Source organism: Python bivittatus, unplaced genomic scaffold, assembly GCF_059951505.1.
Source record: "Python bivittatus isolate LINGU-HERP-01145 unplaced genomic scaffold, Pbiv_v1 ctg000270_np1212, whole genome shotgun sequence".
Taxonomy (NCBI): Eukaryota; Metazoa; Chordata; class Lepidosauria; order Squamata; family Pythonidae; genus Python; species Python bivittatus.
In genome coordinates this window covers 2,365,729-2,381,611 of record NW_028277050.1, presented here as the reverse complement: position 1 = coordinate 2,381,611, position 15,883 = coordinate 2,365,729, and the positions used below count along the sequence as shown (strand labels likewise).

The 15,883-nt window shown below is 39.7% G+C and overlaps 1 protein-coding gene across 1 annotated transcript in view; it reads left to right on the top strand.

Annotated features, from left to right (window-relative positions):
* CASR (calcium sensing receptor) overlaps positions 1-15,883 on the top strand; it is a 29,598-nt gene that overhangs the window by 7,744 nt on the left and 5,971 nt on the right. The gene's annotated exons all lie outside the window — the stretch shown is intronic.

The following is a 15,883-nucleotide window of genomic DNA, read 5'->3' as shown; positions in this document are numbered from 1 at the left end:
ACGATGTGAGAGACACCCAATTAGATTCATTTCCCTTGCATTTGGGGAGCACCCAATCTTCCTATGTTCTCTTCCTTACTTAAATACCCCAGTCTGTTTTAAAATCATGCACGCAGTGGGATAGATTCAGATGCTCTTGGTGCTTTTTATAACCTGTTGAGCTAATAGTAAATTCCAGAAAATCACTTCTCTCATCTTCAAATCAGCTATATGAAGCTGCTAATTAGTCAAAAAATCATTATCCGAGAGCAATGATAGCTTCCATACAGAAGCATCCTTAGTCAAAAACAGTGTCAAACCAAGGTTAAGGTTTCAACTTGTGTGTGTTTTGGATGGACTTTCATTCTCTGAGAATAATCACTTTAGCAGCTTGGGAGCATTCTGTGATATTTTCTGCTGTAGTTTTGGTTCTTGGTTAACCATCTTGAGTGATTCAAGTTTTGAACATGAAAGTCAAGCTGTGGATAATCAGGCAAGACAACCCTATTCTCACCATTTGGTTGAGAACAGAGCTTAAAGCAGTCCTTATCCAGACACCAAAAAGATTCCAGGCCAGGATGAAGAGATTTAAAGAGGGGGTCAGGGAGCCATCCTAGAAAGCAAAGGGAAAGAGGTAATATTTTCCAAAGCAGCTCTTGAATCTAAAGCCTCATGAGTCAATCTGCATTTGTAACCAAGCCAACACCCACAATCTGAACACCAAACTCAGCATCAGCCAACAAGCACATGTACCCACATTAACTAACACATCTCTGCATTACAAAATAGTTTGACTAAGAACCTTGTTCCTGCAAAGGCCTGTAGTTCCAAACAGCCACACTCATTGACCCTATGAACACAGAACATATAACTGTACGAGATTCATCCCCACATGTACAAGCCATGCCATCTAACAGCTCCTATAACTGGCATGTCTTATGCCACTCATTACCACACAGTTGGCTACCCTTCTCAGTTCCAGATTGACTGTGTGTGTGTGTGTGTGTGTGTGTAATTTCAGTATTGCTGTGGAAGCTTATTAACAAAACAAAAGAGGAGAAAAATGGCTGCTCTTGAAACCTGTATTAATTTGAGTCCTTATCAGTGAACTTAAAAAGTCGCATGGTCCTTTGGGATATTTCAAGGGGCACAATGAAGGTATTGTACTGATGTCGAATTTGGAGATTTCCTTGTGTTCATTGGTCAATGCAGTTATTACTGCCTTTTATATAAATTGTAGGAATCCAATGAAGAAGATGTTGGGGTTGCTCCATGCAACTAAGGACAGATAGAGCAGGGGTACTCCTGTCCCATCCATGTTCTATGCTCTTCCAGAAAATCCTTTGAGTGTTAATAAGACATGGAATATGAATGCAGTGGGAGGATATTAAGGTCTAAGATGGGAGATTCCCTGAAGCAGAAGACATTACTAGCATGATAGATTGTAGGCTAAGGAGAAAGATGAGGTGCTATTCCAGTCTATTTGGGGAAATGTCTGGGTGTGGACCATGCAAATGAGCAGTGCATAAGATGATGAGAACCTGATGTAGTAGAAGAAGGAGTCTGAGGGCACGGACCATTTGGAGGAAGGCTGAGCGGTGCAGGTAGCAGGGAGGAAGAGTAACAGTTTACAGTGAGGGGGAAAGTGTATGAACAGAGTGATCCACCTGTTATTAGACCCAGAAGAGTCAATTGTCTCCTGTACCGTACCATACCATACCATACTTGCATGAAATATGTTAGGAGCTTTGGAGTGGAGAATAATTAGTATGCTATGACACCCATATCATACTAAGTGCTCTACTGCTCTTTGCTGTCTATGTCAAAGAAAGAAGTCAGTATTGACTTGAATATTGCCTAAATTCATGCCTTCATTTTCATTTCTTTATTACTGAATATACACCATCCCTTAATATAAACAGAAAGCTAGTTTACAACAATTTAAAAATAGAGAATATTAAAAGAATAAAAAGTGATGCTTTTAAAGTTAAACCAAAAATTAAAATCAGTATCCTTCAAAAAATAAAAATGGCTAGATTGCTAAAATTAGACCCAGCAAAATGTAATGCTGTTGATCAACAGGAAATGACTCAAAGATTGGAGGTCTGCCATTCAGGAATATATCACATTCCCCCTGAAAGAACAGGTGCAGAGAATCTAGGAGTCCTCCTTTATCCTCAAGTGTCACTGGGTTCCCAGGTAACAGCTGTGGTGTGTCATACATTTGTGCCGTTGCAAGTGCTTCAGCTTCATCCGTTCCAATTTAATTATTACTACATGCTCTACATGAAACTGTCCTTGAAAACTGTTTAAAAGTTCCAATTAATGCAAAATACAAGAACTAGGTTAATGATGCAAGATCACATGAAAGCTGTTTTAAGACCTGCACTGATTGCTGGTTGCTTTCTAGGCCCAATTGAATATGTTGCTATGAATCTTTAAAGGCTGAGTTTTCCAAAATCTGGGGTTTCAGGTTCCAGACTGAGTTGGGTCCAGGTGAGTTATAATGGAGGAAGCTGATAGCATCCGGGTGCACTGACTCAGGTCTACTGAACTGGAAATATTCCTTATAAAATGTAAAGTAAAACAGATTGACTTTACACCAGTCTACATATTCTTAAGCATTTGACATAGATAACATGGTTTTAGACTAAAAGACGGGCCCCGATATTTCTGGGCATAGGGAATTTTGGTAATATTGTGTATATTTTCCTAAAATGGCTATCGTAGGAACATTTGCCTGATTATATAATGACTGTCATAATGACATGACTAGTTCCAAAACAAAAAGGCACAATGGAGAAGTTGAGAGAAAAATAACTTGCCTAGTATGCCAAATATAAGGCAGAAATGGAATCTGAGTTCAAAATACAAAACCACTTTTTCGAACCAGTTCACAGAAGGAGTAATTCCAAATGCCCAATTGCATATAGTACCCATACTATATGGATGATGAACTGCTGGTGCACACCCACCTACCCACTGAAACCTGTCTTGAAAAATAGGCACATACCACATCAATAAAGGTATTTCCACTTTGTTAAAATGTAAGTAAATAGCCAACAGAGAGAGAGCACAAGCAAAACATCACTCTCATCATTTTTGTTTCCTCAACTAGGTTGCACCATCACTGTTCTGGGAAAGGTCATCCATCAGAGTAACTCAGGCTATTTCTATGTCAAATCCAGGTGTTTACATCTCATTCAGAAAGTCATTAAGTTGATGTTTGTTATGACTGAATCATAAATCAAAGTAAATCAAAGCTCAGTCCTAAAAAGACGTTGATATTGTTGGTAGATGCTGTGCCTGTTCAGGAAGGACATATCTACAATCTGTTGCAGATGGATGCTAAAAAGGATCAGTCTGCAGTCTGGATGTGAGCATAGATCCCCCTTGGTTGCTGGAATCTCAAGTGTCAACAACATAGTCCACCAGGTGAGACTGGTGTGCCTGTTGTGACTCCTCCTTCCAGGAAGAGCCTGGCTAAACTTATCTGTAGTGAAATGATAATCCCCAGATCATATTACTTCTACCTACTGCATGTGGGGCTGCCTTTTAAGGTTGCTCAGAAACTAGCACTAATTCAACATAGAGATGATAGACCACCAACTGGGATCAGTTGATAGAACTGCTTAAAGAACTCCTCTAGCTCCTTATCTGTTAGGATCTGGGTTCTTGGAGAACTGGTAACTCCAATATCTATTTGTATATACTGTATACCAAGATTGGCTTTTGAAGAGGAAAATGTCTCCAGTGTCTGAAGTAAGGCAGGCAGTTCCCTCACCTACAGAATTCTCATTTTGATGAGGCTTGTCTACCACCGCCTTGACTGTCCCATGGAGCTGCTTGAGTGCCCAGTGGGCAGAAAAATGGGATCCATACATACTTTTTAAGCCCCTGAAATGTTATTTATGGAGAACATTTATTCAACAACAATGACTTATTTATTTATTCCAAACAAGGAACAAATACAAATAGCTTACACTCCTTGATCTGTTTTCTTTTGTGGCAGACTTCATTCCCTGGCTAATTCTTCTTTTTCTTCTTTCTGAGCTCTTCCTTATCCTATAATGTATTCACTCCTTTTCTTTTTCTCCTAATAGGATCACAGTCCATCACATCTTCATTCCTGTTCTGTTTTTCCCTGCCGCTTGACTTAAAGTTGCAATTTAAGACCCTTTCATTCTGAATGCTGCTTATTGTTCTTCTTGCCTTAAGCTGTATGCCACCTTGGAAAGGTTTTATACTGAAGGACTGGCTGCAAATTTTGTTTATTTCTTTACACACTGTTTAACCCGCTTTTTACTATAAAAAAACAACGACCAGTGGACGGGGAGCCCATAATGGAGCAGTCATGCCAGTTCTGGCCCATACAAGGCTTTGTATGTTGGGATGAGAACGTGGCTCAGCAGTATATTGTACATGTGGCAATATTTGGTGGTGGGCAGGGAAGAAGGGTCACTTCTTGTGTAAATAGGCTATTTTGTTCTGTTGTTTAAATTATGAGGAATTAAGCAAGTCACTTTGCAATTCATCCATGAACTATCTCCTAAAGAGGCAGTCCGCTTCTGCTGGTAGTTGAACTCTGTCACTGGGTTCATCTAATGAGAAACTCCTGCACTGCACGGTAATGCTCCTTTCTTTCAACATATTAATTTCAATAAGACACTGCCATGCTGTATGTTCTAACGTTTGCCTTTCCACAAATTAATGGACGTGCTTTATCAGGTGACAGAAGAATTCAGTATCAATATTGTTTTCAGTTTTAGGTTGAAACAGATGGGGCCAGGACTTTAATTTTCAGGTAAAAGGCCCCACATTCAGAGGGGAACTCAGACTTAGGCTAATGGGCTGCCTCAGGAGAAAACACCTTGGTATCATTTTCAAAAAGTTTCCATAGTGGGTATATTTGTGAAAAATCCTAGCCATTATATCATGTTTTGTCAGAATTCACCCCAGCAGAACAAATGAACCAAGCTTTAGAGAGGGAAGAAAAGCGCCAAGAGAATATGATTTGATTTGTTTGCATTGAGAATAATATAGCATATTTGCTTTGAAAACAGAGAGAATATAAAATATTAAAGTAAATTGCCTAGAGTAAAAAGGTCTCTGTCTTGAATCTTTAGTACATTTATGTTTACTGCATTTATAATTGAATGTCCTGCCTAGAGCTTAAGGCAAAGCAATTGGTATCCTTCCTTTTCCCACCCTAACTTACTTCCCCTTGGTCCTCAGAGTAACCTAGCAAGTTAGGTTGGGTTAAGAAATAAGGCCAATCTGTAGTAGAGATTTTTTAAGTACAGCGATGTCTCAACTACCTCATGTAACATGTGCCACATTTCTCAACCTGCTCTTTTTGGGCTGTTTTCCTTCATGTTTTGCTTTTCTCATGCTGCTCTTTATCAGGTTGGGGAGGGGGCAATATTGTAACTTCTCTGTGCTCCCAAGTTACACGTGCTCCGATCTAGCCACTTTATAACTCCTATCAGTGGGAGTGGTTTAGGAGATGCCAAATCTGTTTTGTGACATTTTTCCTCACCTTCTTCTTTGACCTCAGGCAGGGTGTCAGGGGCTTGCAGGCAGGAAAATCAGTGTTGCTTTTTTAAAAAAAGGATTTTTAGGCCATTTTTCACTGAGCCCCTATGAAATTGTGCAGCTAAGAATCAGCACACCATCTTTACTTTGAATGTTGTGTTCCTGTGCAGCTATAAAGCTGTAACAGCAGTGTGATATCCTACTTTCCTTGTAATTACAGTGCTATAGATGTTTTGCATGCAACACATGTTGCTTCTATAAACACAAATGCTGAAACCAAAGAAATAAAGGGGTTTACATGATTTAATTCAGAACCTGGTTCAGTTAGGCTGGGAAAGGTAAATATTGCCGCAACTACAACATTCACAATACTGCAGGAAAAAGCAATTCAGAAAGAAGCAATGTCTGTCTATAATGTGTCTATTAAAATGTTTGTGTCAGGTTTGGGGGGAGGAGTTGGTTGTTGTTTTCTGATTTATTTATTTATATTTATTTATTTATCCTATTTATATAGCCGCCCATCTCACGCAAGGTGACTCAGGGTGGTGTACAACAATTAATTAAATGATTAGAATATATACAGTCAGAAACTTTCCATCACAGCCCTGACCAAACTTTATGGAACAGTTGAGGAAAAAACCAATCCTCCCAAATGTTAAAAATATTTATGAATGATGCCCACTGCTTCCTCAGTTCAGGCCTAATTTGATCAGGAAGAAGTACTTCCCAATTCCGATCTGGAAGGCCTTTTGTCTGGAAAGGTTTTGCATAACTGGAATATCTGAATAATCTTTTAAATCTTCAGTACCTAGGTAAGGATCATAACAGTCCTTTATTATTATGTTGCCGATATGAGATTGAGACTCAGAAAATAGTAAGTTGCTTAAAGCTCAAGGATTTTCTCCACTGCTGAGCTGAAGTGTTCTCCACCCACACACCCTTGAATCAGCAGAAAACTAGGCTGGCGTGAAATTACCTGTCCTCACTGCCAGTCCCTATCCTGTCTCTGTTGCCTCCATTCCCAATCACTATCTTTCACCTCATTTCCTTCAAGTTCCTTCAGAACTATGCAGCAGCAATCAGGACTGCAAATAAACAAGCACCAGATCTGAGATCTGATTAGTAAGATTTGTTAGGACAACAGCACAAATATACAGCTAATTCAAAGCAGTTAAGTTCTTGCTTTTCTTCCTCCCACCCATCAGTGTAGGTAGGGAGAAGGCAGGTCAGCTTGTACTTTGATGTGATTTATACAACAGCTACTTGCCTCTTTATCAGTGTGAGAATATACTCCCACAATGGGTGACAGCTTAACATTTTACACCTGAAGCCACTCTTCAGTTGTATTAAAATAAGAGGGGAAAAGCTAAATCACCACCACCACCACCATCATCATCTATTAAACTTGCATGCCGCCTGACTTTCAATGACTCTGGGTAGTTCACAATAATCAAAGAAATTACAATAAAATCAGTCCAAGATAAAAGATGGCAAGCATGACAGACCAGATGGATACTTAAACACTGATGCAGCTACAGATGACTTAAGCCTGTCTTATGGGCTGGGGACAAGAAGATGGCAACCTCATGGGGACATTGCAGAGAAAAGATGTTGCCAAGTGATTTTGTGCCGTGGTTAAGTGTAAGAGTAGAAAGGCGCTCAATTAAACTGTGCTAAAATGTTGAATTGTACTGTATATTATTTGCCCTAATAGGTGGTTAATGTCAGTCAGACCCTGGTCTCCTGAGTATTTATCCAGAAGTGAGTACCACTGAAGTAAATGGTGACCAATCCTAAGCAGGTGTGCATAGGATTGCAATCATATAAATTACAACAATTTAAAATATACACCTATAGCGGGAGTGCAGGTCACATACCCTGGCTCACCACAGTCATTTTCAGCCTCATCCTCCCTATTTTGATGGGGAAAATTTGAAGAAGAATTGCAGCTACATTGAACTGAATGTAGGTGTTGACTCTCCCAATCAACAAAGGAAGGTTAGAAGTAAGGGATAAGGGCCAGAATTGTATCCCCAGCATCTTTCCAATAATCCAAATTTTCATCACCCAAAAAAGAAACTAAAGTAATGTACCTGAAAGTCAGCTTGCATTTTAACATGACAAATAAGTAGAAGTCAGGAGAACTGTATGCAGATGAAGGGGAGAGGTTTTGTAGGACTGCAAGATTTTCCAGGCATTGCTATGAAATTCTGGGACAAAGTAAACCAGCTACATTAGGGTGCCTTGAAGGAATGACTCCTGTCTGTCATCTACAGAGAGACATAAAATCATATAACTCTCTTCCTGATTGTATCATGTTCTATGGGGAAGAATAAAATGCTGCACTTGAGGAAATTTTTGTTGAAAAAAATCTGGGGGTCTTATGGATGAGGATTGTATCAGGACACATGATAAGCAAACCCATCACACTATGGAGCAATTTCATACTTAATAACAATAATCCCCTTCCTTTATCCTGCATTTTTAAACTTTTTTTTTTTTTAAACCCACCACCTCTGCCCTTATTGCTGTGACTTTTGCAGCTTTTTATAGGTTACAGATTGTCAATGATTAGCCCGAACTGTTTCGGTTTAAGAGCCTGTCATGTATGTTTGTAACTAAAGATAGAAACATAAGTACCCAGGGATCCATTTCAGAACATTTAAGAGAAGCCCAGTTCATTCAGGGGAAGTCTGAACAGAGGTTACCAGGGCCAATTAAATGAGACTATTAAATTACTAATATGACATATGGGCTTGTTTTTAAAACATGGGCTTGTTTTTAAAACAAGTTGTGGAGGCTAGCTGACTGCAGTGATGCCTAGGCAGAAGGGGGCATCTGATCTTGTGACTTCCCAGCTGATCCACCTATTTCCACTTCTGCTACCAGAACGTCCTTTCAGGAGAGGCAGTCCTGCCAGCAGTGTTGATTGCAGCAAAGGGTCATAAGCATGTATCACATTAAAGAATAGGGGTTCCAGGACCACTAATGCAAAGACAACCGATATTAGCTTCTGTTGCATTAGGGAATGAAGGAAACAATGTCGTGGCTCTTCCTTTCTTCTTTTCCTTTTGCTGTTCAAAGAGAGGGAGTGAGAAGCCCCAGAAGTAACCAGGATTGGAGATTTCCAACTTTTTTGGACCATTTGGAATGCTGAGAACATGAAATGGACATTCACAAAATAGCTGCATGGATACATACAAAACATCATTTTACCCAAAAGCAAACTCATTATCCACACTCCAAGATGTTCCCTATTAGTTCCTGGGCAGGTAGATACAAGTCACTGGAGTACAGCCACCGATGTTTTTTAAATGTTCTACAAGTACAGTGGTACCTCTAGTTACGAACGCCCCTCCTTACGAATTTTTCGAGATACGACCAGCTCCGGCCCCAAAAATTTACCTCGACTTGCGAACTCCGCCTCGAGTTACAAACCGGATCCACGGCCATTTTCCCTGCTGCCACGCGGTCGCGGCTTCCTGTGGGCGAGATCGCGGTAGCAAGGAACGTTCGGTGAGGCTTGTGGTGTGTTTTGTGGCGTTTGGAAGGTTTTTGGTGTGCTTGTCAGGATGGCTCCAAAGAAAATGCAGAGCAGGCTGGCAACTGACTTTAGACAGGTTTTTCCCCAGAACTGAGCCTGCAGCTAAGAGGCAAAGAGAGGAAACCCCTGAAGGAGATCTCCCCGATGTCCCTTTGGAGGGGGACTCTCCCTCCAAACAATAACTGTCTCCCCACCCCATTCTCCCTCTTCATACTGTGCTGTACTGTACTTTTTTTCATGTCTTTGAGGTTTAAAAATAAAATGCATATGTTTCAGAACTGTTTAGCCGTATTTACATTGAACCTTATGGGGGAAATTTACCTCGGGGTGCGACCAAATTCGGAGGGCAGATTAGCCGTATTTACATTGAACCTTATGGGGAAATTTGCCTCGTGGTGCGACCAAATTCGGAGGGCAGATTAGCCATATTTACATTAAACCTTATGGGGAAATTTGCCTCGTGGTGCGACCAAATTCGGAGGGCGGAACAGATTAACCGTATTTACATTGAACCTTATGGGAAACTTTACCTCGACTTGAGACCAACTCGAGTTACAACCAGAGTCACGGAACGGATTAAGTTCATAACTAAAGGTACCACTGTATCTATAGGGGCTAGAGGCATTCTTGTAAATAAAAAAAATATATTGCAGGTTGGCCCTTTGTTTTGGAACTTGCTAATTAAATTAAAACATAACATCCTTTTACTATATATATATTTTTAAAAATCTATATTCAGGGGAGCTATCTGTCGACCCATTAAAGCTGTGGACACCACATTGTGGATCTGAAGCCTCAATACATAGATTCAGTTATGGTATGACATAACAGGATCCAGTTTACCAAATGCTAGTGAGCATAGTAGCCCTCTGCAAACCATGCAGAAAGCATACTGAACAGATCATGGCATATTCCCACTGAAAAATACCAGTGAAAAAGGAGGAGCAATATCTGTGATGAAAGCCTTCTGGTCCAAAGAATCCGTCTCTGTCCTTCATGCTGCACCCTCTCCATCAGCCAGGTTTTGCAGAGCATCATCCCTATATGCCATTAAATCTACCTGCTTTATGTGGTGTACTTGATAATATGAGTTAAACATGATTCTGTCTTTTCCCCCAACCTCAGAAAATGTAATGTTTTGGTTACATAATAGAAGAATGGCAGAATTTCCCCAGGACTAGGAAAAATCATATAATTGGGAGGGACTTCAGATATTATCTTCCACTGATAGGCATCTACCCCATTTAAAAACCTCAGCAGTAGAAACAACTACCATCTTCCAGGGCTGTCTGTTTCATCTTGAGGAGTCCAATCATTTATACAATTAGGAATTTCTCCCTAATGTGTGGAAGAGGGTGATGGACTGATAGGCAACCCACTGGCTACACTCTGCCTCTTCTCCCAGTTATTGTTATGGTACTTCAGTATGTGCAAGGGGCACTCACACTGGACAAATATGACACAATCAAGTTGGGCTTGTGCTTTTGTCCATATTTTCCTGAATTTCATATACTTATCTTTCTGTATGTGGCTTTTGAAAGAAATATTTTAATATTGTTAAATGTATCTTTGTGTTGTTTTATCTGATATATATGTCTAGAGAGAGAGAGAGAGAGGTGGACAGAGAGAGAACCACACTGCAGAATTTTTAAACATGCATTTTGGTGTCCACGTTTTTTTCCAGGTGCTCCTCCAGGTGCTTGGAAGATCTGCAATTTATATATTTGTATATGATTTCTGATCGGATGATGGCTCAGCCATCCCTAGGGCCAGATTCATCTTCTCTTTTCTTCCTACTGCTTGGAGAAGATTGTTATACTTTTGTTAAAAGCCTGGCGGTTACCCATAATGACGCAGGAAGACAAGACTCAGGATATATTGAGAGAAAGTATGATCTTTCTGCCCTCCCCGAGTACAACTCCAAAATAAATTAAGGAAGAAATATCCTTGGTGTGACACACAGCCCAGCTGTAACCATTCATCTCTTGGCATGAGGAAATAATTTGACCATACTGAATTTTTTTTCCAGCACAGTGTATTACAGGGAACTCCTGCTTCAGAACATTGCCCAGCCTTTTAACAATTATAGTTAATCATTATTACTGACGCAGAAGAAACTTCAAAGAAAATGAACAAAGAAATATAATCTCAAATTACATCTCATCCCTGGCACCTACACCCAAGAATCAGTTGTTTCACCCTTTTTGGCATGAAAGAGTGTAGTCATCCTTCAGCGCTCATCGTGGCAGGGGAACAAAATGCCTATTTCAAGTCCACGGCATAGCTGCCATCATTTTCTTGCCTCCAACAATCTTCCCTTCTTGACACACAGAAGTAGAACACCTCCCCTTTCTAGTTCTCAGGGTAGTTGCCACCTCTCCATGAAAGGAAGGCAAACAACATTCAGGCACTTAATACCACCATGTAGCCCTAGATATGTAGACCAACATGTGCCTAGATAATAATTTCATGCGAAAGAGTATGGCAGTGATGATTGTTCGCAAGAACTAAGACAATCTCATCTTCTGTAGCCGATACTTGTTTTATTATTTGCTTTCTGTACAAAACTTAGCCATGCGAGGTCAGAATTACTGAAATGGAATGTTTTTTCTATTACAAGTGATATAACCTTGACCTGTGTTTGTACAAGCAGAAGATGAGGCAGGGACCTTGGTAGATGAGCAAATGATTACATCCTGCAAGTGCCAATATTTCTTTCATTCAGGTTTTGAGTCTCCATGGAAAACAGGCTCAGGTGGCAGGCCCAGGAAAGATGCTCATTTGAGATTCTAATAGGTAAAACTGGGAAGCTTGATCATATTGCTTTCATGGCTATTATTCAGGTCACGTGGAAATATTTGAAAGAACAAAGCAGGTAAATCAGTTCAGTATTTTCATAGGAAGTGGACATATTCACGATCAGTCATTAGCTAAGCCAGAGTTGATGGCATTGGCAGATTCTGCATCTTTTGCTATTCTGCAGGGCTTAAATAGCAGAATAACTCTTCTCTCCCTTTTTGCTTCCGTCTGTTCCTCATTTCCATTCTTGCTATTGTAATGCAAGTTCCACAAGAATAAGAATTATACAGTAGTGCAAGGGAATATTGCAATTATTGTTTAATAAGGGAATTCTAAGTTTAAAAGTCACAGGCTTTTGGATCATATGTCATTTTATCTTAACGTGATTATTTATCTTAATTTTTTTTCTGGAGTCAAGCTCCAAATGAAATCCGTTTAATGAAATTCAAGTTTTAGAAGAAATTTCCTGGTAAAACACTGTATACTGCAGTGTTCTTTTTCTTTCATTCCTATAATGAGTCCGTTACCTCCAGATTACTTTGCTGTGAAGTGTTATACATACAGCTATCACCCAGCATCTTCAGTTAATCTGAAGTGTGGCTGTGCAGTTTCTACTTAAGACCAACCAAATGGAACTAACAGTGCCATTTCCAAATGATGCTATATGCGGGTAGTGTTTCTCAACATAATTCAAATGTCTAGCACTTATTTTTGAAGTCCTAAATAGCTTGGGACTTCAGTTGGGTACCTAAAGAAAAGCCTTCCTGCTTTAGGTACTCTTGACCCATCTCAAAAGTTCTTCTGCTCTTTGAAGTGAGGCAAAGTATGGGCTTTTTCTAAGAAGGCATGTGGACTGAGAATTGTCCTTTCCGAGGATCCTTGCCCAGCATTGCATTTATTAACAGACATCTTTTGGGGCCAGTGGGCACCTTGAGAATTTTGGAAGTCAGCATGGGGGGCATGGTCATTCTCAAACCATCCATTCAACCAGAAGCCTAATTGGTTACATTGCTCCTCCCGATCCTCTCTAGGACTCCAAGATGCTGTGTATCACCCCAAAATATTATTGGAAACGGAGATGATGCTAGAAATGGTCACTTTACTTGATAGCAAGCTAGCTTCTGGTTTGAAAAAAAATAATAAAATCAGCAGGTGCGGAGTTTTGTGTGCACCAAAGGGGGTTTCCATGCGCATATCTGTGTCCATGGGTACCACACTGCATCACACGGAGGCCCTTTCATTAAAGCAGCCTCTCCCACTTGGTTTTGATCCAATGATATTTCTTAGTATGTTTCTTCTGGTTCTACCGCTCTGGTGTTTTGTGCTGCTTTGTAATATGCTTTTATTACCACTGGGAGCCATTTTGAGAATTTTATTAAACAAAAGGATGGAACAAATATTTTTGACTAAACAAAAGCTCTTGATTCTTTGGAAAAAGAATGGTGATTCTTCATCTCCTCCTCCCATCTCCATTTTTCTGTGCAATAAGGTAATCTGAGAGCTTTTTGAGAATGTATCGAGTGATCTCAGAAAAATATACTTAATATTTATTTTCATCTTCCATTTTCTGCCCTCTGCTTCCCAAAATCTCTTAATTCTATGAATATCTCTAGTAAGCCTTCCCTTCCATCTCTGGTTATTACTGACACACTTTCAAGAATAAGACATTTCATTTCTTTTGGGGAAAGGAGGAGCAATAATTAATGGCAGGAATGAGCCATCCAAGTTAAAGTGCATCAGTATTCAAGTCCCAATGGGGCATGGTTTTTCAGAATGGATGTTGAACTTTCAACATTCATCCATGTCACTACAATGATGTAATCTCCTGGATTTGCTACTAAAACACCCAAATGTTGAAATAATCCTTGCGTGTGAGTTAGTGCTGGATTGGGCCTTAACCATGAAACACTTTATTCCCACTAAAATAGCTTGAATTCCCTTCACATTATCTTATTTGAAGAATGGTGGAATTAATTATGGGTGCGGGAGCTTGACCCAAATGACTACCAAATTTCATTTCTTTATTACAAATGCTTTGGTCAAAGGGGAACTGAATTTAGGGGTAGTACAGATGCCAGTACTATCAACTGCATGTTGATAGTCTCAAGCCTATTAAACAGAACTGAATTTAAGATTGATTTTCACCCTGATATTGACCAATCCCTGTTCCTCTTCCAGCAAAATTACTCAGTAATGCTTTGATCTGCAGGTCAGAGCATAACTGCACAAGTGGAACTCTTGGATAGGAATGCTCAAATAAGATGGTCTAATGAGTTTGAGAGAGCTTGTCTCTAGTTTTTTAATCTCTAGGATGCAACAGACTTGTGCAAAACACTAATCCTTTCCCCAAAAATTCAGGATTATATAATGGGTAAATGATTGGCTAAAGATTCCGAATCCAAATTTAAATCTGAGACATGGTTTGGTTTTCATGCGTGAGCTGAAGCTAATGCCAGATTAAATGAAGGGTGGTTAGAGATAATAATGGATGTTGATCATGGGGAGTTATATTGCCTTTGAAAAAACAATGTAAGATTTTGTTGAAAGGAAAATACAGGAAGTGCAAATGGCAGAAGTTAGCACAAGCTATAAAAGGCGAAAGCTCTTCTGAATTTTGGTGTCTTGTGGTTCACTCTTCTCCTAAGGATGCCTCTGGATCAAGGAGGCAAATCTCACACCTGAGGTCTGGGCAGAGCACTTTGGGATTATATTTAGTGAAGCTGCCATTCAACTGAGCTCATTTGAATTATTTACCTGATTATTTATTTTCTCATTTCCAAGATACCTAAATTCATAGCATGACTGAAGAATGGCAAACCTATAGGGATAGGTGACTTGATTCCTAATTGGTGGGGTTTTGTTCTGGCTGTTTACCACTCTGTCAGTCACTCCTTTCAGATTCCAAGGGAGTGGTGTTGATCGGTAACTCTTCCAATTTTTAAGCAAGGAGGTAAGATGTTCAGCGAATTTCGGATCAATTAGCCATTTACTTATTAACCCATTCATTTATTTGACATGATTTATATCTTACCTGAATCCTAGCAGAATCTGAATAGGGTACAGTAACATCATCAACAACAACTCTACAATAGACAATTATAATAAATCAATCAAACGCTAAACAACTTAAGTTTGAATAAAAGTAATAATCTAAGCACTGAATGAGTGCTGGAATAGGACTGTTTAGTTGTTTGTAGATGCCAGCGGGGTTGGGGCCATAGGTACATCAAATCTGACTTGGTGTTGGATGATGTATCCCAGTTTTACACCATAAAGGGCTTTAAAGGTAATGAGCAAGTCCTTGAATTGGGCCAGAAACCAACAGGTACTCAATGCGACATCTTCAAAATAGGTGTTATTCTAGGCTGTTGAGGTTGTCAACTGTACCAGTTATAGCTTCCAGGTGATCACCAAAGGTACCCCCATACTGTATAGCATGCATTACAGTCGTTCAACCAAGTGGTGATCAGGGGGCAAATTACCATTACCAGGTCAACTTGGTTGAGATAAGGTCACAACTGGTGCACCTGCCATAGCTGGACAAATTTGCAAGATATTGCAAAGCATTTTCCAGGAACTTCACAGTTGGCGGATTTAACACAATGTCCTGACAGTGGAGCAAGAGCCAGACAATCAGTGTTTGATCCATATATAATCCTATAGCATTTGGATGGAAAGTAATTTTTTAATGCCACCTAGAGTCACATTGTTTGAATTGGGTGGCCATGTGAATGGTATAAATGAATTAAATGCATTCATTCATTCTTTCTGACACTCTCAAGATATTCTCTATGCCTCCCTTACTGACATTTTACCTAGGGAAAGGCTTTGAGCAAAATTATCATCCTCCACCATAAATCACTTTTTACTTTAATTATTATGTTACATGAAAATACCTTCATGCAGGTTAGGTGTTCCACCACCATAGGCTTGTCTGATCAACTCAAAAAGAAGTTAAACAAGATTGCATACTTGTTCTGCTTTTTTCTGTATTAATTCCATTACTCAAACCTTTTAAAAAAAACA